This window comes from Macrobrachium rosenbergii, chromosome 8 (assembly GCF_040412425.1).
Source record: "Macrobrachium rosenbergii isolate ZJJX-2024 chromosome 8, ASM4041242v1, whole genome shotgun sequence".
NCBI classification, from domain to species: domain Eukaryota; kingdom Metazoa; phylum Arthropoda; class Malacostraca; order Decapoda; family Palaemonidae; genus Macrobrachium; species Macrobrachium rosenbergii.
This window is the reverse complement of record NC_089748.1, coordinates 86001782-86021573: the sequence shown is the minus strand read 5'-3', so window position 1 is coordinate 86021573 and position 19792 is coordinate 86001782. Positions and strand designations below refer to the sequence as shown.

Sequence of the window (19792 nt, the reverse complement as noted above, 5' to 3'; positions counted from 1 at the left end):
CTTAATAAAACCAGTTTATTTCTTTACAGTCTCTTTTATTTTTTTTTTTTTTAAGGATAGTATATTAAGCTAGCTTTTAAATGAAATTAAAGGGTTTTGGGACCATGATTTGGGTCATAGTTAGGGTTTAAACTCTAGAAATAAGCATTTATTACCATTTTTAGTGATTTGTACCAAACATTCACGATTCTTCCTGATCTGCAACGGGTTCTGGAACCTAACTTCTTGAAAGTTTGTGGTATTACTGTATATATATATATATATATATATATATATATATATATATATATATATATATATATATATATATATATATATATAAAGTAATACCAGAAACTTTCGAGAAGTTAGGTTCCAGAACCCGTTGCAGATCAGGAGGAATCGTGAATGTTTGGTATGAGTCACTAAAAATGCTAATAAATGCTTATTTCTAGAGTTTAAACCCTAATTATGACCCAAATCATGCTCCCAAAGCAATTTAATGTCATTTAAAAGTTAGCTTAATACATTACCCTTAAAAAAAAGAAAAGAAATAAAAGAGAATGTAAAGAAATAAACTGGTTTCTTTCCATCCATATCAACCAAGAGTTTATAATATAATATAATATAATATAATATATATATATATATATATATATATATATATATATATATATATATATATAAAATTCTGACTCATATCAGGATTGAACACAGGTCTTTCAAATGGGTTCGATCCTGATGGAAGTCAGAAATTTATTTCTGTTCCACAAGTAATTGTGTGTTGATATTTCTCTCTCTCTCTCTCTCTATATATATATATATATATATATATATATATATATATATATATATATATATATATATAATATAATATAAACCTCTTGGCTGTTATGGATGAACGGAAATTTGCCAAGATACAACAACACTAACTGAACCGCTCTCGATTCCCTATAAAACGAGTCGGATTTAAAATGTTGACATATACAATTACTATTTTCCATTCAGTGTAACCACCTGGAGGACTATGGCTAAAATGGATAATTTGTGGAAATAAAAAAAAAAAAAAAAAAAAATTGTCATGTTTTGAGCGCAGGTCATTGTGGCTATTCCTTAAGCAGCTCCAAGAACTGTAAAGATATGGAAGCTTGGGGATGTTCAAAGAAGCTGAAACCAAGGGGAAATCAGTCAAAAGGCTTTTGCTGTAACTGTTAGTGACAAAGAGGGATAGACCAAGTGAAGACCTAACGAAATGATGATTAAGTTAACGAACTGAAACCTGTGATGTCATTCAACCAAGATAAAGAGAGAGGATTCTCTTTACCTTGATTAAAGCGACGAACGTCTATATTGTCGCATCTTATCGTAATCGACTGATTTTCTTTTTTTGATAACTGGCTGAACATAATTATAACAGGTCTGATTAGTTAATCGCAAAATGCAGTAGCGTCTAAGTGTCCTTGGCAGTTAGTAAGGGAACGACAAAAGGACTAAAGAAAATAATGTGGCAGGTGAGACAGAGCGGCGAGGAAACTGGAAATGATTTTAGGAGGAAGGGCAACTCAAGAGGATGGGCAGTTAAAGTCCAGCTTAGACTGTCTCATACACATTGGAGAAGGAGTATAATTATATTCCCAAATTAACAAAACCCTTGGTGAATAATTTTTGAGTTAGTAATTAACATACAAAACAGAACCTTTTGCACACACTATCAAAAACTTATCTTTCTTTTCTACATGTCAATGTGTTGTTCTAAGAAGAAAACATTGCTAACATTTAGGCTAAGTAGAGATTCGGCACTATTCACACATCTGAGGCTAACAATAGGTTTTAATTATCAAGTCAGTTCTATCACTATCCAGTGCAAGGAATGCAGTAGTTTCCTGTGTGTTCATCATCCCATAATACAAAGCCAGATCCCTGCAGGGGTTAGTGCCGCCGTCAGTGCATCTCACTCAGTGTGCTGCAGGCATTCATTATATACCTAAAGTTTTTACAGCGTGGCACCCAGTCGGCCTCTAGCTGCAACTCTTTTCATTCCTTTTACTGTAGGTCTGTTCATTTTCTCTTTTTTTTCGTCTTACTTTCCACTTTTTCCTAACAATTGTTTCATAGTGCATCTACGACGTTTTCCTCGTGTTACACCTTTCAAACCTTTTATTCTTGATTTTCCTTTCAACTCTGGATGGCCGCAGAAGTTCTAGTGCTTTGCCATTGGCCTAAATTTTATATTTCCATTCCACTTCACTTCCAGATCACTCATCATTTTAACCTTTTCAAAACCCACCAATACAAAAACCAGAAATGCAAATGCAATAAAATTTTGGTGCAATTGGGTTTATTATTAAAAGCCGTTAACAGAGTAATTACTACTGTTTACTCCCAAATCACCTTTGCTCAAACAGCCTAATTTAGTAGCTCCATCTCAATAACTTTATTATTGCGCTTGTTGTTGAAAGTGTTTTTCAGATTTTTCATTATTCCACTTTAAACATGAACTGGAAGATGATGCGGTTGGAATTTTTCAGTGGTCATGAGAATAATTAACTGTGTAATCCTTCTAAGTAGGGAAGAACTGATTCTTTTAGGGAAAAGTAATAACGAAAATATCTCGTAACCTACTACTGTATTCGGAGTTTGCATGTGATCTTATAGCGGAATAGGCTACTTGGAGGCGATTAAAATGAGAGAGAGAGAGAGAGAGAGAGAGAGAGAGAGAGAGAGAGAGAGAGAGAGAGAAGACGTCTTCTTTTAACGTGCTTTTTCCCAGTTTTGTATGGGGTAAGCACGATGCCTTCTTTTGAAGGACTTTTGATATAAATACGAAAACATTATTGTGAATAAACGTATATGGAGTTCTTTGACCACGAGTCAATTAAAAAGGGATAAAAAAGGTCAATAATATTTGAAATGTCAACATATTGTCAATAATCAAACGCAAATGGCTACTGATCAACATTCAAGATCATCACCTAAATGTAAGGCTAATTCTCAGATAAACACAAGAGCTGCTCAGTGCTATTAGTGCAGCAGATAATTGCATATTTCATAAGAATCGTTCAGATAGTGAAACAAGCATGAAATTTTGCACAAGTGCTCTTTAAAGTTCCCTCTATCAGAAAGGGCGCTGGCCACGCAAAAAATTTAATATGGCGGCCAAATTCCAAGATGGCGGCCAGTATCGACAGATTTTGGCTAATTTTTCACTAGAATGGCATGTATTTGCTTCTAGCAATATGGTAAAGCTCTTCCATACTATTTCTTGTGAATATTATGTTTCTGTAGCTTCCCAGTACAGTTTACCTTTAAATATGGGGGCTATATGGCTGCCAAGAAAAGGTAGAAACAATAATTATAATGAGAAATAATGCCCGTTCAACAATTATCGTTTTAAGCATGGATCTTGGTTTCTGTGGTTTTAGATCCTAATGAGGCCATATCTTTCGAATAACTCATCAATTTTGAAGGAAAATTAATAAATGTAAAAGAGTGTATGTCTGCACACAACCAGGGCACACTGGTGACATCACTGCTGTGTAACTCAGCATGGGGTTCAGTGCCAGCTAATCCAGCTTTACTAATCCTGTAGTCTTAGACTAGTAGTTGTAGTATAGTTTAGTTTAGTGTCCCAAATGCTTTCTAACAGCCCCAGACCAGCTATAGTTAGATAGCCGCACCTGAATAGACAGGATGTGCCAGCGTGGGAGAGCCGAGCCAAGGGTATGGGGCTGTACATGATGGTTCATGTACTTACCGGATGGTGTACAGATCACACGGGACTTAAATGGCACTGGATGAATGATGGGGCTAGGTGTAGGAGACCGAGACCTAGTTGAATCCCATACAGGAATGTGTGCTTTGTTTAAGGTGGTAAAGGATAACCCCTCGGCCTTAATCAAAAGTGAAATCATGGCAGAATGTGATGCCAATCCAATATTGAGCAGTAGAAAAACAAACTGGAGTTTGTGTTGTCTTTGTCAGAAGGACAAAGAGGTGAGCATGACATCACCTCCAAGTCATCATGTCCTAGACCATGATGGGTACACAATGCTGGCAAGGAACATTCCCATGTTCAGTGAAATTAATGAAATGCCACTGATAATGGATCCAGCAAGGCTGGATGAAGGTGATAGCATAGAGGCCACTCTCAGGAAAAATGCAGCAAAATACCATGTGAACTGTCGCTTGTTGTTTAACAACACTAAACTGGACCGTGCAAAGAAAGCGACAATCCAATGACCAGACCAGCAACACTGAGACTAGTCGTTGCAAAACTGCGCCGAACCAGTCATGACAATGAAGTTTGCATTTTCTGTGAGAAAGTGGCACCTGCATCTGATCTCAGACAGGCTAGTACTAAGGGCCTTGACTTGAAATTGCGTGAATGTGCAGAGATGCTTAGTGATGGCAAGCTCCTTGCTAAGTTGACTGGTGGGGATGTCATTGCACAGGAGTTTAAGTATCACCATGCCTGTCTTTGTGCCCTCTACAACAGAAAAGGTCCTACCTGAGGAGCCTTGAGAAAGATCAAAGGTAGCACTGAGTCAGAATCAGATGTGTATCCACTAGTTCTGTCAGAACTGATGACATACATTGTTGAAAACAACCTTTGTTCAGATGATCCAGTCACATTTCGGCTGGCAGATATTTGCCACCTCTACCAACAACGTCTGGAACAATTAGGTGTAGAGTCACCAAGTGTAAATTCCACGAGACTCAAAGACAAACTTCTGGCAGAAATTCCAGAACTTGAGGCTCATAAATCTGGCAGAGATGTATTACTTGCATTTCAAAGGATGTGGGAAAAGCACTTGCTCAATCATCTGATCTTTCAGAGGCAGTTATCATTGCTAAAGCAGCAAATATTCTCAGAAAGTCTATACTTGATCATCAGTCACGGTTTGATGGCACATTTTCTGAGGCTTGTGTACGAAAATTCTGTGCCTCCTCTCCTGCTCCAGTTTGTAGGGATGGTTGAGCATGGGGCTGACATCAGAAGTCACAGTTACGATTTGGAGCATCAAAGTCAGACCAGGCCATTGCACAGCTCATGCAGTTCAACTGCTACTCCCGATACAAAGAGGGAGCGACAACTCATAGACACTCCAAAGACAGAGAAACACCATTCCCAGTCTACATGGGACTCTCAGTCTATGCCAAAACCAGGAAGAAAACCTGGTTGAAATGCTACATCAGTATGGCCTCAGTATCTCTTATGACAGAGTACTGGAGGTCTCTGCACAGTTAGGAGATGCCACAGTTAGCAAATATGTGGAGGAGGGTGTGGTCTGTCCCCCAGTACTGCCAACAAGACAGAGTTGTTCCAGTTCTTGGCAGACAAAGTTGCCCAGATGTCTGCCACAAATGTTGTCATTGCCACGAAAGGTCTGCTGTCCTCCAGCACTCATGAGGCTAGTCTTCAGGGACTGGAAAAGTGCTCTCATGAGGAAGCTGACACCCGCATCTTTCTCCATGCCAAATATGCCACAGAACACGGAGCCAAGACCATCACGGTTAAAGCAAATGACACAGATGTTCTTGTCGTTGCAGTCAGTGCTTTCTCCACTCTCCACAATCTAGGGCTAGAGAAGCTATGGGTGGCATTTGGCCAAGGCCAGAGCCTGCGCTGGATTGCTGTGCATGACCTGTGCAACTCTCTGGGCCAGGAGAAGGTGAATGGCATGCTCTTCTTCCATGCGTTCACAGGCTGTGATACAGTGTCAGCCTTCCGGGCAAGGGGCAAGAAGACCGCCTGGCAGACATGGAACATCTTTCCAGAGGCCTCCACTGTGTTCTCAAACTGAGTCACTACCCTCTCAGAGTGGAAGAGAGTGACCTGAAGGTCCTGGAGGTTTGTCATACTTATGTATGAAAGATCCAGCACTGCTGGCACTGTGGATGAGGCTAGACTTGATATGTTTGCCAGAAAACAAAGGGCATATGAGGCCATTCCACCAACCAGGGCTCTCCTCCAACACACCAAGCGTGCTGCGTACCAGGCTGGTTGTGTGTGGGGGCAAGCCACCAGTGTCAGCCACAGCCAGAGAACCCTGCTGAGTGGGGATGGCAAAGTCTGGTGAAGCATGGCAAGTCCTCTGGACAACCAACTCGCCCTTAGCCAAGAGTTGCCAACAGCTTACAAATGTGGATACAAAGCAGGCTGTCAGGAAGGTGCAAAGTGCTACAAGCTGGGTCTTCCCTGCACAGCTCTGTGCACTTGCAAATGTGAAGTCTAGATAAATATTGCCCTCTCTTCAGTAGATAATCTGGCTTGAGCATCCAACGTGTCATGCTATGCCTACCTTCTTATCCTCAATTTTTCAAAGGTGTAGGTTGAGAGACCTATACATAGATTGGTTGCGTTTAGTCCGTATTTCTCTTCTTTTCTTTTTATGGTTACAGTCTTAGACACAATGTTGTATGTGACCATACCATTACTATTTCAGTTGAAAATAGCATATTAGTTAAACTGTCTGATCACATGAATAGACCATTAAATAAAAACAGTTGGTCTCTATGTCTGCTAGCGCTGTGGATAGAAAAAAAACTTTTATGGCAACCATTTTGTACGCCATCTTGGTTACAATTCATTTAGTAAGGGTTTTCAATAAAATGTGTGGTATGGAACATTTTATAACCTAAAAGTCAAGGTTTAAAAAAAAAAAACTGGCATGTTCCATCCAATAGATGCTCCCAAACCAGTGAATCTCAACATAGATGGCGGCCATTTTGAAAAATAGCCGCCATCTTGGATTTTCAGGTGGCCAGCGCCCTTTTCTAAGAGAGCGTAGTCTTAGGAATGTTTGTGCCAAATTTCATGCTTGTTTCACTATCTGAACGATTTTTACAGCAATCTGCTGCACTATATAAAGAGATCCGTGTGTTGGTGTTCAGTTTATTTTAGTCCACCTTGAGTATGTTTTTCAATTTCTTTGTAAGCCTAGTGTTGTCATAAACACTAGATGTCATGAATGTTGATGTTGCAAAATTGCATTTTCCGTTATGCCTAATTTGCAGGTCTGTAATATTTTAATTGAGTTTCTATAAAGGAGTAGCGACATTCATTTGTGTATTACCTTTTTCAAAAGTATTTAGCTGTATTGTATTGATAGTACACTGCTTGTTGTGTGTGCTTGACAAATTATTGGAACTCCAAAAAGCCTAACAACTCCATGCTTCGTTTATTGGCCTATTCTGTCGTCATGTAAACCTTGTATTGTACATTCTTACAGTGAATAAAAGCGAACTGATTATGAAGATGATATCTTTGCTTCCAAACCAACCAAGTTTAAACAATGGTTATGGGCCCAGTCACAAGTGCAGATAAGACAGTTAGCGGTGTACAGTAACGGTAAGCTATAACTCATTCACACCACCCGTGCATCTGATATCTAACCACGTCTCCTACGACGCTCCTGATTGGCCATTGATCAGCCAGTCACAGGGCTGGAAACTGGTCAGTCTATTCCAGCTGTCACCGAGTGAACGTGTACGCTGCAACCTCTCCTCATTAAATATGTCCTTCAAAAGATATAACTCATTACACCTCAGTTTTACCCGAAGAAAAGTAGTGTTTCTCAATTTCATCACTAAAAATCGTCAAGCCAATGATTTAAGGACTATTGTGATATATGAAATACGTACCTCAGTGGACTTAGTGCTAAAACATACTGTATATAGTGGAATAAATATGAAATTTTTAATATAAAGTATATTCTTTCATTCCTTACATGACATCGCAGTGCATTTATCACTTATCTTTATGTGTTTCATACAATATCGTAGCTTCAATGTCATGGATGACAATGCTACCAAAAAATTATAGGTAGGGCTATCAAAATGAAAATAACAAGCAAAAGATTAAGAATATTAAAAGGAGCGGGGATGCGCGCAGACTTCACTATACATATTTTAGCATTAAGTTTACTAAAGTACATAATTCATATATCATTATAATCCTTAAATCATTGGCGTGACATTTAGTGACGAAATTGAGAGACACTACTTTTCTTCGGGTAAAACTGAGCTGTAATAAAAGTTTTAACTTTTGAAAGAAATTATTACAAGAGGAGAGGTCGCATCGTAGACGTTCACTCGATGACGGCTGGAACAGATTGACCAGTTTCCAGCCCTGTGGTGTACAGTAATGGCCAATGGCCAATCAGGAGCGTCGTAGGAGACAGGGTTAGACCGAGACCACCGAGAGACAAGGCCTGTTCGATGTTTTGTGACAAAGCAACGGCAGTCTGAGTCACTAGCACTGACTACTTTGCGAGACGAAAGAAATGTAAACAAAACGTCACTAAACATACACAATTTGTTGTTTACCAGTCATGGTAATAAATTAATTTACTTAATTTTTTCGTCTACGCTAATTTGTGTACACCAAATAATATTAACTCGAAACACAGGTTAAGAGATTTATATAAAACACTGAACCAAAACAATTTATTTACAGTTACAATATAGTAGGCTATATGCCGAAGTACAAACATGTTTAATATTGTATTAAAAAATGTTTATACATAGTGTTCACGTCAAATTACAAGACGGCAGTGCATTCTACTATATGTGAATGAAATAACTTAATTGAGGCCCCCGCTGGAGCAAGGGCACAAGCGCCACCGCGGCCAAAATTGAGTTAGCAGTACGACATTTTTCCCCAGGCTTCCCTCTATGCATCAGTACATCGTATGTGACCGTAGGGTTGAAAAATTATGGTCTAATATGCCTTTGAACACAAGTACTTTTTCACCCCTACGGGATGTAGAAATTTCTGCCAACAGACTCGCTTGCATAAGGGCGCTTCTCAACTGTCCCTTTAAACCTGGGGTGGTGAGAGCAGGAGGTATGGGGGAGTGAGCATTGCTGTCTCTCTTCAGCTACCTCCCGCTTGGACTCAGCATCCAATGAAAACGTGCACAGACTGGGTTCATGTTTCTATTCGCTTGCTGCTGCTCTATCTCGTATGACGAGACACCTTCTCATCCTTTCTCTTATCACATGCTCTTCTGTTATCAGGATACTCTGATATTTATTTACTTCTTATGAGTATTTTCTTAGCAATTGAATAGTTTTTTTTTACCATGGCTGATAATGTTAATAACATCGATCACCAAGAGATCGATATTATTGAAGGCGAAGTTATCAATAGCAATCAAGTGAAGATATTAATGAGCCTGGTTCTTCACATGGTCGTAAAAGGAAGGCCATCCTGAAACTTGGAAAATGAATATCACTAAAAAACTTCATAATGAAGGTTAGGCTTATACTAGCCGAAAGACTCTTAAAGAAGTAGAAACCCGTAAAATTGGACCTGCTTGTGCTGATGGGTTTTCAGAAAGTTACTATGCCTGCGATAGAGGCATTGTTTGAAGATTATTGGGGCATGGGGAACTACAATGCCCACACATCATATTTGCAGAAATTAATGGTTTCAGTGACAATAAAACGTCAAAGGAAACCCGCAGAGGAAAGTTCGTGTACACAAACAATTTTGTATGGTGTGATATATGGAGACAAGCATTACAATGTGCGCAAAAAAGCTTTTATGGCTATTTCTGGAATAGGGGATAAGAGGGTATGTGTTGTTTTAAAGAAATTGACATTGGGGAAAACAACAGTGGCTGACAAGCGGGGAGCAACACAAGGGTATCAAAATTTTCTGGGGAAAAAGCAGACCTTGTGCGTGAACACATTAAGACGCTGTCGACCATGACATCTCATTATTCTCGCGCAAAATCTCGTAACCGCATGTACATGGAATCGAATCTTAGTGTTGTGAAGTTGTATGATATGTATGTGAAGTTTATTAAAGATGAGCACCCAAATGTGGATATTGTCTCTTTTAATTATTATAGTAATGTGTTTAGGACTGAATGTAACATTGGTTTCATGCCCCAGTTGTTGATACATGCAACACCTGTGATTTATTGTCAGAAAATATTTCAAAATATAAACAAATGGGTTGCGAACAGGGTCAGTTGGATGAAATGCAACGTGAGTTGGATGCACATAATGTGTTTGCAACACAAGCTAGAGCTGTGCTTGATAGCTTTAGTACTTCAGACAATGATGATTTTATGGCGTTATGTTTCGATCTGCAACAAACACTGCTGACACCCAAGCTGAGTACTAGCGTTGCTTTTCATAAAAGAAAACTGTGGACATACAACTTTTGTGTTTTTTACATGAAAACCCAGAAATCGCACCCAGTACTTCAAGGACTTTGACACTCAAGAAGGAGGAAGGCTTAATGATACCCCTGAAGAAGAAGAGGTCCCGGTCAGAGATGCTAACGTTGATGCCCTGGACATGAATTTCACTTGTGCTAATGTTTCTGGTATTATTGTCATTAATTTCAAAGAATTTTATTTTTTATTTGCCATTCATCTAAAAAAATTTAAAACCATATTATTGAGTAAAATTCAGGAATTACAATCAATGTTTATTTTATTGCTATTTAGCTTTTTTTGTATTGAGCTTTCTTATTTTTTACTATTTATTTATTTTGTGTGTATTTACCATGACTTTTTTTCTTAAGTGTTATAATATCAATAATTAAGGAAGGGCCAAAGAAAGTAAAATCAACCACAAAAATCGTTATTATCGAGTAAAATAATAAGCTGGTACACTCTACTTTACCTTACATTTTATACTATAGCTTAGGTATAAGATATAATAATGACATAATTTTGGGATATATGGTACACGGATAAATTTCCTTTAAAATGAAGAAAACTAGATTAAAATCATATGGTTGGTTTCAAAGATATTGATGTTTGTAAACTTTAAATGCATTTTTCTCAGTTTGTAAAAAACGGCGCTTGCGCCCTTGCTCCGCTGGGCACCTCAATTATTGTCTTTTACATACAGCTATTATTTGGTAGATAAGGTTTAAACTTTCTCTTTTTATTCAACTTCTTGTTAGATACAATATAGTTTTTCTTGGGAACAATAATTATTCAATAAAATGTTAGAAACCAATATTATTAATTTTGCTACTTTTCTGTACAATGACCTCCATTACTTATTGGAGTAGCATATTTAATATTTAACCTTTGACCTTTATATGGGGATTTTACATTCATTATTGCCCATCAAATGTAATGTAAAAAAAAAAAAAAAAAAAAAAAAGACATAAATCTGCAACTTCTGAACAAAAAGGGAAACAGTGATTTTTTCCAAGAGTTAGTAAAGCTTGAATGAGATACTCATTGAATATTTGTAAAGCTAAATGAACACTTTGTTTCTCAAAGGTGGGTGAGGAGAATGCTTTTCATGACAGTTTATAATAATGTTTCAAGAGTAAACCATCTTCTATCTCATGAAGTTTATTCAGAGCTGAATGGTGCATAATGAATTTCATTTTCTAAAATATGATTTCCATCAAAGGAGAACCGTGGGAATCGTTGTTTTATTTGTATCTTTCTGGCCAAGCCAATTATTCCTGGTAGCCTACATCTCAACAAGTGTACTGAATTTCCGCCTTTATAATCAAAATATGGTTTCAAGTGAGTTTCATCCACCATCAGTACCAATGTTTTGTCATTGGTTAGTAATGATTTACATTTATTCTTAAAATGTACATCAGAAAATGAGTCATTTTGTTCTGACGCTGGGGTAAACTGTCTGGAGACACTCCTGATGGTAGAGTACCTCAGCAATATTAGGAATTTCTTATCTCTCAAGAGTATAACTTTGAGGGAAACAATTACAAAACAAGAAAAAAAAAAAAAATTACCAGCTCTGATGAATAATCAAATTTATTCAGTCATTAACTGCAGTTGTTCAAATATGAATTTCAGCACAAGCAAATGTTTGACTTATCATCTAAAATTATTGCCAAAAATGAAATCACTAATTTTATAACAGCAATGCTATTGCAGGTTTTAGAAATAAACTCAGCAATGTCAGCTCTCTGCAAGTTATTCAATATCTACTCAATGATATTAGTATCATGAACCTCTGTAGGAATCATTAAATCTCCTAAGAGATGTACTTCAGAAACATGAACAATGCATGTACTGTGCAGTTACCCTTCACATTGGGTAGGGTACTGTGTTGTTCAGTATGCTATTTCATAAATCTGTACTCAACTGTTACCTGTGGAAGAGGAAAGATGGACTTTTAATATTTGTACGAAATGTATATATGAGCATTAAAACACAGTAATGCCATGAGGTTAGGTTAGTTATTGACATCCCTTCTGTTTTGTACCTGTAACCCTAGAAAACTAGGCCAGTCTAATTTTATTCACCTTAACCAAACTAGGTCCAATAAGGTTTGTTCCTTACCTTTGACTACTGGCAATGGTAACTTGCCTACTTCTTGATCACTATACTGTACATCCACTTGTGATGAACCTAACTTCTAAGTCTGTGCCATTTCCAAAGCTCTTGCTAAGTCCTAAACTAGGAGTTGTCTGGACATAGGCTACTCTGGGAGCTGTCTGGACATAGGCTACACTGGGAGTTGTCTGGGTAATTCTAAGCCAGCTGTCCGTGGTGAGCTAGCCTATGGCAATTGATGTTTTCCTATGTTATTTGACGTGCTGAACAAGATTTTAAAATAACATTTTGGCGGTTGGCTGTAACTAAAATGTAATTGACCCTTGAAAACTGCACATCTATAGTGTGGGTCACATACAGCTCAAGGGTAAATTACAGCTTAGCAGCAGCCTACCGGCAAAATGTTACCCTAAATTCATGTAAAGCAAGCAAACCAACACAGAAAAATGTCAATTACCATAGTCTAGCTCAACTGGACACTATTCGTTGCTTGTGACCGGGGTGAAGAAACTTAACAGGTAAGCAAAACCGCCATCTTGGATTACGTAACCAATAGGGAGCCATATGTTCAGCGGCCGGGGAGATGGGGTTACGGCACTGCACAGAAAGTACGAGTTGGTAAAGTGACGTAGGACTTACGTAGAGACGTGGCGGTAAATAACAGTTATCCAAAAATAAAAACGCTTCCGTATAAAAAACACTATGGTAAATCTATATATTAGCTCCGTGCCTGTTTTTACCTTTTCAACTGGTTTTTTCTACACTTTTAGGGGTTCTGATACTGGCGATGCATCTGTTTGTTGTCGGCCAAATGGAATGTCCCTTTGCCATGTTTAGTATTGGCCCGGGGAGGTAGTTGCACTTGCCGGACGGGATATGAACCATTCGAAACAGACATACCCATGTTCTGTCTTGTGAAGATCGAGTATGGAAACCCCTTGTTGGATGGACTTCACAGGTTAATTACAGTCGAGAGCCAAAAATTGAAGGTAAATTCATAATTAGCAACCAAAAAACTGTAGAAAAAGGTAATATTACAACGTGACTGGTTTAGTACGCCCAACCCCCAAAACACCCGCCAACTACTCTCTCAGTTAGGGGCATTGAGTGAACCGAAATCTCCTCTGTAAATCGATGCATGCGTGAAAAGTGCCTTTGGAACAGCTCCCGCTGTCCATTTATCCGGCCTTTTTTTTTTGCTTGTTTTTTGTGTTCCAAATGGCATATGTAACAGGAAACATAACAGTAAGGTGCCCAAACCTTATCCCAAGTTATTTACTCCACTCAGAACCCCAGATTCCCAACGGGTCCCCCTTACTGTTAGCCATTCTTGAAAGTGTTTTCACCCACCCAAAACCCAGATTATCAACAGGTCCCTCTTACCGTCGGCTACATTTCTAAGGTAAATTACAGCATAATTACTTTTGGCTGTTAAAATATTACCTTGAATTCTTGTTCAGCAGGTAAAGTTCTATAGAAAAACGTCAACTGCCATAGGCTAGCTCACTGCGGACAGCCGGCTTAGATCTACTGTTGTCTGGATATAGGCTACACTGGGAGTTGTCTGGACAAAGGCTACGCTGGGAATTGTCTGGATATAGGCAACATTGGGAGTTCTGTGTTAAGTCTAGTTTATATGAATTCCAACTAAAATTCAATCTAAGCTAAACCAGTCTTTCTTTATATTGCACTTTACCTTGCTGCTCACAACACCTAACTAAATCTCTTTTTCTGGCTACAGAATTCTTAGGCTATACCTGAGTGTAGGCTATACTTGCACAGGCCTAACTCATGTTACCTTGCCTGACAAACCTAACTATGGTATCCTTATGTGGAATGGAATGGAATATGATATTTGGCTTAAAGCCGAGCACTGGAACCCGCGGGATTATTCAGCGCTAGTTATCGTCATGTTATCCAGAGGCAAAAGTCAAACAGTTGTTGCAGTGAACTTAGTGTTGTTTAACTACTTACCATACTAAGTTCGTTCAATAAAACACACTTGATATATCCGTGGCACGCTACTTCATTATGCCATGTAAGTTTTACGGTCCAATTAACAAATAAAACAAGGGATCTACGAGAAAACCCCGTACTCAATTGGTGTACAGTTAGGAAGCTCGAGAGAGAAAGACTCGCAAACGTCGGACTACCAGGGTCGACGTCATCACGTCATATCCAACAGGCCTTGTCTCTTGGTGGTCTTGGTTACACACTAGATTCACGGGTGGTGTGAATTGATAATAGGCTATGGACGGTAATCATTTGTTTTTGGGCGGCTGTGATTCGACGGAGTACCAAGGCTACTACTAGATAGGCTGGATTAATGCAGAGCCTTATTAGCAGGGACAGAGTTGTACGCCACAAAGAATTGTTGGTGGGTTACTGACATTTTTGGTGTGCTGACGTCATCTGTGGATGTCAGTGGAGTCCTGTCATCATCTACTGTCGTCGTTGTTGGATTACTGTCATTTTTGGTGAGTTGTCAAGAGAAGATACCCAGCCAAGGAGCCCGGTAAGATTACCTTAAATGAGAACTATGTATAATGCTACGTGGAAAGTGCAGGTAAAAATGCTTTTGGTAAAAGATGATTTGTTCACAATTATGGAAGGGACAGAAGAAGCTCCTTCTGCAATAGATGCTGCAGCAGCTGTTCGGAAGTTTGAGTTAAGAAAAGACAGAACTTTAGCCACAATTGTGTTAGCGGTAGAGCCTAGACTTCTTTACTTACTGTAATAGGCGATCCTAAAGATCCAAAAGTGGTATGGCAGAAACTGCAGGATACATTTCAGAAAAAGTCATGGGCCAATAAATTCAGGTTAAAGAGAAAATTGTACAGTCTGAAGCTGAAGCCTGGTGATTATTTACAAGGGCATCTTAAAACTTTTGCAGAAATTTTTGAAGAATTAGCAGTGATTGGTGATCCAGTAGAAGATGAAGACAGGGTAATAAATTTATTAGCTTCACTTCCTGATGATTATTCAACTTTAGTGACAGCTCTGGAAGCTATGGAAAAAGTTCCTTCATGGGAATCGGTCACTGAGAGGTTGCTGCATGAAGAATATAAAATTAAAGGCGATAGGCTTAAGCCTATGCAGGAAAGTGAAATTAAGTCTTTACTTGTTAAACAGAAAAAGTGTCAAGTGTTTTGAATGCAACAAGACAGGTCATGTAAAGAAAAATTGTTATATTTTTATTGAAAAGTGCAAGAAAAGGAAAGAGAATAATGAAAAGAGTCAGGGTCATAAGGTTAAACAAACCCTAGTTGCTTAAGGGCAAGGTAGTGATGATGAGGTTACTTTATATGTAAGTGCTTTATCTACTAGTGATACATGTAATGACTCTTGGGTACTTGATTCAGGTGCTACTCAGCATATGTGTAATGATAAGCCTTTCTTTTCTAATTTTGTAAATCTAAGAACACTTGTTGAAGTTGAAGTGGGTGGTGGGAGACCACTTACAGCTTTTGGTGAAGGCTCTGTGTCTTTGCAAGTTAATTTACCTAACAATAAGGTAGAAAACCGTATACTTGAAAAAGTTTTGTATGTGCCAGATTTAGCTCATAACTTGATTTCTATTTCTCAGGTTACATTAGGAGGTAAGGTGACACAATTTTATGAACATTCATGCAAGATTTGCAGTAAGAAAAATAAGTTGCTAGCTGTGGGGAAAAAGTTAGGAAAATTATATATGCTTGATTGTTTCCAAAAGGCAGCTGCTCATTGTTCAAATGTATATTCAGATGAAATGTTATGGCCTAGACGATTTTGTCATCTTGGAATTAATAATGTGAGAAAGTTGATTTCCAAAAATGTGGTTAATGGCATTGATAGCAAAATTACTAATGACTCATATGTCTGTGAAAATTGTTCTGATGGTAAAATTCATAGATCCACATTTCCTACTGGAGAGGTTAGAAAAGAATACTTTATAAGGTTTTAGATTTAAATCACGGTGATGTCTGTGGTAAGATGAACCCAGGTTCTTTGAGTGGTGGAAATTATTTTGTTACTTTTATAGATGATGCCTCAGGTATGTTTGGGTATATATTTTGAAGAGTAAAGGGAATGTTTTTAGTGTTTTTAAGAGTTGGAAAACTCTTGTTGAAAACCAGTATGAGAAGAAAATTAAGATTTTGTGCACAGACAATGGTGGAGAGTATACATCTGTTGAGGTTGAAGGATATCTGCAAGATGAAGGTATTCGTCATGAAAAGACAATTCCCAAGACTCCTGAACAAAATTGGGTTGCAGAATGCATGAACAGGACTCTTGTGGAGGCTGTGAGAGCCATGTTATCTGATGCAAGGTTACCTAAGACCTTTTGGGCTGAAGCTGTGTCAACTGCAGCATATGTGCATAATAGAAGTCCTAATTCTGTCTTGAAAGACAAGACACCACATGAAGCACTGAATGGACGGAAGCCTTTGGCTGTATGTCTTTGTCCATATTCCAAAGGATGAAAGAGAGAAATTAGATTCTAAATCAAGGAAGTGCATTTTGCTTGGTTATGGTTCTACAACCAAAGGCTATCGTCTTTACAACCTTGACACAAAATTTCATAGCAGAGATGTTAATTTTGACGAATCTAGGTCTGTAATTTTTGAGGAGTCACCATGTGAGGATTCACCATGTAGTCCAAAGTACATTGAATTTCAAGCATCACCTGTGAGTGATATTGATGAGTCTGCTGATCCAGAAATAAATGTTCGACATTCAGCTAGAGAAAAGAAACCTCCTGTCAGATTAGGAGAATGGGTTAATTCATGTATAGGAGAACTGGATGAACCTTCAACAGTTGAAGAAGCTCTTTATGGTCCAGAAGCTGAAAAATGGGGAAGAGCTATGCAGAATGAGATGGACTCTATCTACGAGAATAATGTGTGGTCCTTAGTTGAACCTCCATTAGAACGTAAACCCATTAATTGTAAATGGATCTTTAAGAAGAAAGTAGATGCAGATGGAACTGTGTGCTCTTACAAGGCCAGATCAGTGGCACAAGGTTTTTCTCAGAAAATTCGGATTGACTATGATGAAACATTTAGTCCAGTGGTGAGGTTTGAGTCTGTCCGTTCATTGTTGGCTCTGGCAGCCCAGCATAACCGTCATGTTCACCAGATGGATGTGTCATCGGGATTTTTGAATGGCAAACTTTCAGAAAAATTGTATATGACTCAACCTGTGGGTTTTATTGAAAAAGGGAAGGAAAATTTTGTCTGTAACTTAGATAAGGCAATCTGCGGTCTTAAGCAGGCTCCAAAATGTTGGAATTCATCATTGGATGCTTGCCTAAAATCACTGAAATTTCAACAGTCAAGCAGTGATTCCTGTATTTATACTAGTTTTTCTGATAATGTTTTGGATATTGTTGATGTGTATGTTGATGATATCGTAATTGTTTGTGTGTCTGTGGATTGTTTAACAGAAATTAAAGCAGCATTAAGTAACAAGTATAAAATGAAAGATTTGGGTAAGTTGCATTATTTTCCTGGTGTTAAAGTGTTTCAAGATAGAGATAAGATTTGTATTAATCAATCTGCTTATACCGAAATATTACTTAAGAGGTTTGGTTTAGATAAGTCAAAGCCTGTGTCTACTCCTGTTGAAGTTAATTGTACCCTTGAGAAGGCTCCAGAGGAATCAGATTTGTTCAGTAGTGGAATTTATCAGTCTGCTGTTGGTAGTTTACTATATTCGTCTACTAGAACTAGACCTGATATAACATTTGCTGTATGTAACGTTGCCAGATTCTGTACCAATCCAACAAGGTATCATTGGTCCGCTGTAAAAAGAATTTTTCGTTATTTACGGGGCACGTGTGATTTAGGTATTGTTTATTCTAAACAGAGTTCATGTTCTTGTGTTGGGTACTCAGATGCAGATTGGGCTGGAGATAAAAATGATCGCAAATCTACATCAGGATATTGTTTCTCACTTAGCTGTGGCTTAATATCATGGCGTACAAATAAACAGTCATGTGTTGCATTGTCAACTGCTGAGGCAGAATATGTTGCTCTGTCTAGTGCTGCTCAAGAAGCAGTTTGGCTAAAGTCACTTTTTAATGAACTGCATTTTGGTAATGGAGGTCCTGTGTTAATATATGAAGATAATCAGTCTGCAATATGCCTTGCTAAGAATCCCAAGGACCATCCTAAGACTAAGCATATAAGTATAAAATATCATTGTGTTCGTGATCTAGTTGCTTCTGATCAAATTGAAGTACAGTATTGTCCTACCTCTGACATGTTAGCTGATATTTTCGCAAAAGGTTTGCCTACAAAAAAATTTGTTAGACTCAGGTCAATGTTGGGTGTGTGTTAGTTTTGAAAAACACGCTCAATGTGAGAAGGAGTGTTGGTGTTCAGTATATTTTAGTCCACCTTGAGTATGTTTTTCATTTTCTTTGTAAGCCTAGTGTTGTCATAAACACTAGATGTCATGAATGTTGATGTTGCAAAGTTGCATTTTCCTTTATGCCTAATTTGCAGGTCTGTAATATTTTTTATTGAGTTTCTTTAAAGGAGTAGTGACATTCATTTGTGTATTATCTTTTTCAAAAGTATTTGGCTGTATCGTATTGACAGTACACTGCTTGTTGTGTGTGCTTGACAAATTGTTGGAACTCCAAAAAGCCTAGCAACTCCATGCTTCATTCTTGGCTAATTCTGTCGTCATGTAAACCGTGTATTGTACATTTTTACTGTGAATAAAAGTGAACTGATTATGAAGATATCATCTTTGCTTCAAACCAGCCAAGTTTTAACACCGTGTTCCCGTGACATGCAGCATGCCATTAGCCTTATGACTCAGGTTTTACAGTCCTTTTAGTCGATGAATAGTTCATCAGAGTTTAACAGAAATAACGCTTCATAGCGCAGGAGAAACGTCATAACGAGTGGTAAAAGTTGCCCAATATATTCCTACTGGTTGTGTCTTGGCCTGTGTTTTTCATATATAAATGTAAGCCCTTTAATTCGAATTTCTCTGCAGACTAGTGATATAATGAAACAAAGCCTCGTTGGTGGATTTGTATCATCAGATGAAATTTGCCTTGCATGGCCAAGAATGTAAAACGGCATTACAGAGACTCGGTTCCGTAATTTTTCATAATATTCTTGTAAGGAAGGTATTGAGTGACATACTGGGTGGGTGTTGTCTGGTTTATTGGTGGTTCCTTACTGAATGAATGTACAGAATCTTCGAAGTTGTTATTGGCTGGTGCGACCCGCAATGTAGTTTCTATACACAGACAAGGCAAAACAGAGATTGTGTTTTGGACATCTGTGCTTGTCGACGGGCAAACAGATGGCGATTGTGAGAGATATATAATAAACATACAATGATAAAACATTTATCAATGGAAAGGCCAGGAAATTCCACATATGGACATTTACATGAGATTCGAGACAGATTAATGAATAGGCCTACAATGAAGTAGGATGATATATGGCAAGACGTTTGGCGTCTTCACAAACAGAAACATACGTACAGTTTAATACAGAAGATTCAGTGGAACATTATGA

The 19792-nt window shown here is 38.1% G+C and overlaps 1 protein-coding gene and 1 long non-coding RNA gene across 3 annotated transcripts in view; both read right to left on the bottom strand.

Moving 5' to 3' along the window:
• LOC136841025 (uncharacterized) overlaps positions 1-19792 on the bottom strand; it is a 317702-nt gene that overhangs the window by 26403 nt on the left and 271507 nt on the right. The gene's annotated exons all lie outside the window — the stretch shown is intronic.
• LOC136841026 (uncharacterized) lies at positions 8414-14769 on the bottom strand. The gene is made up of 2 exons (XR_010853816.1): positions 14244-14769; positions 8414-9193 (listed from the first exon to the last, which is right to left on the bottom strand). It is a non-coding gene; the product is annotated as an uncharacterized lncRNA (long non-coding RNA).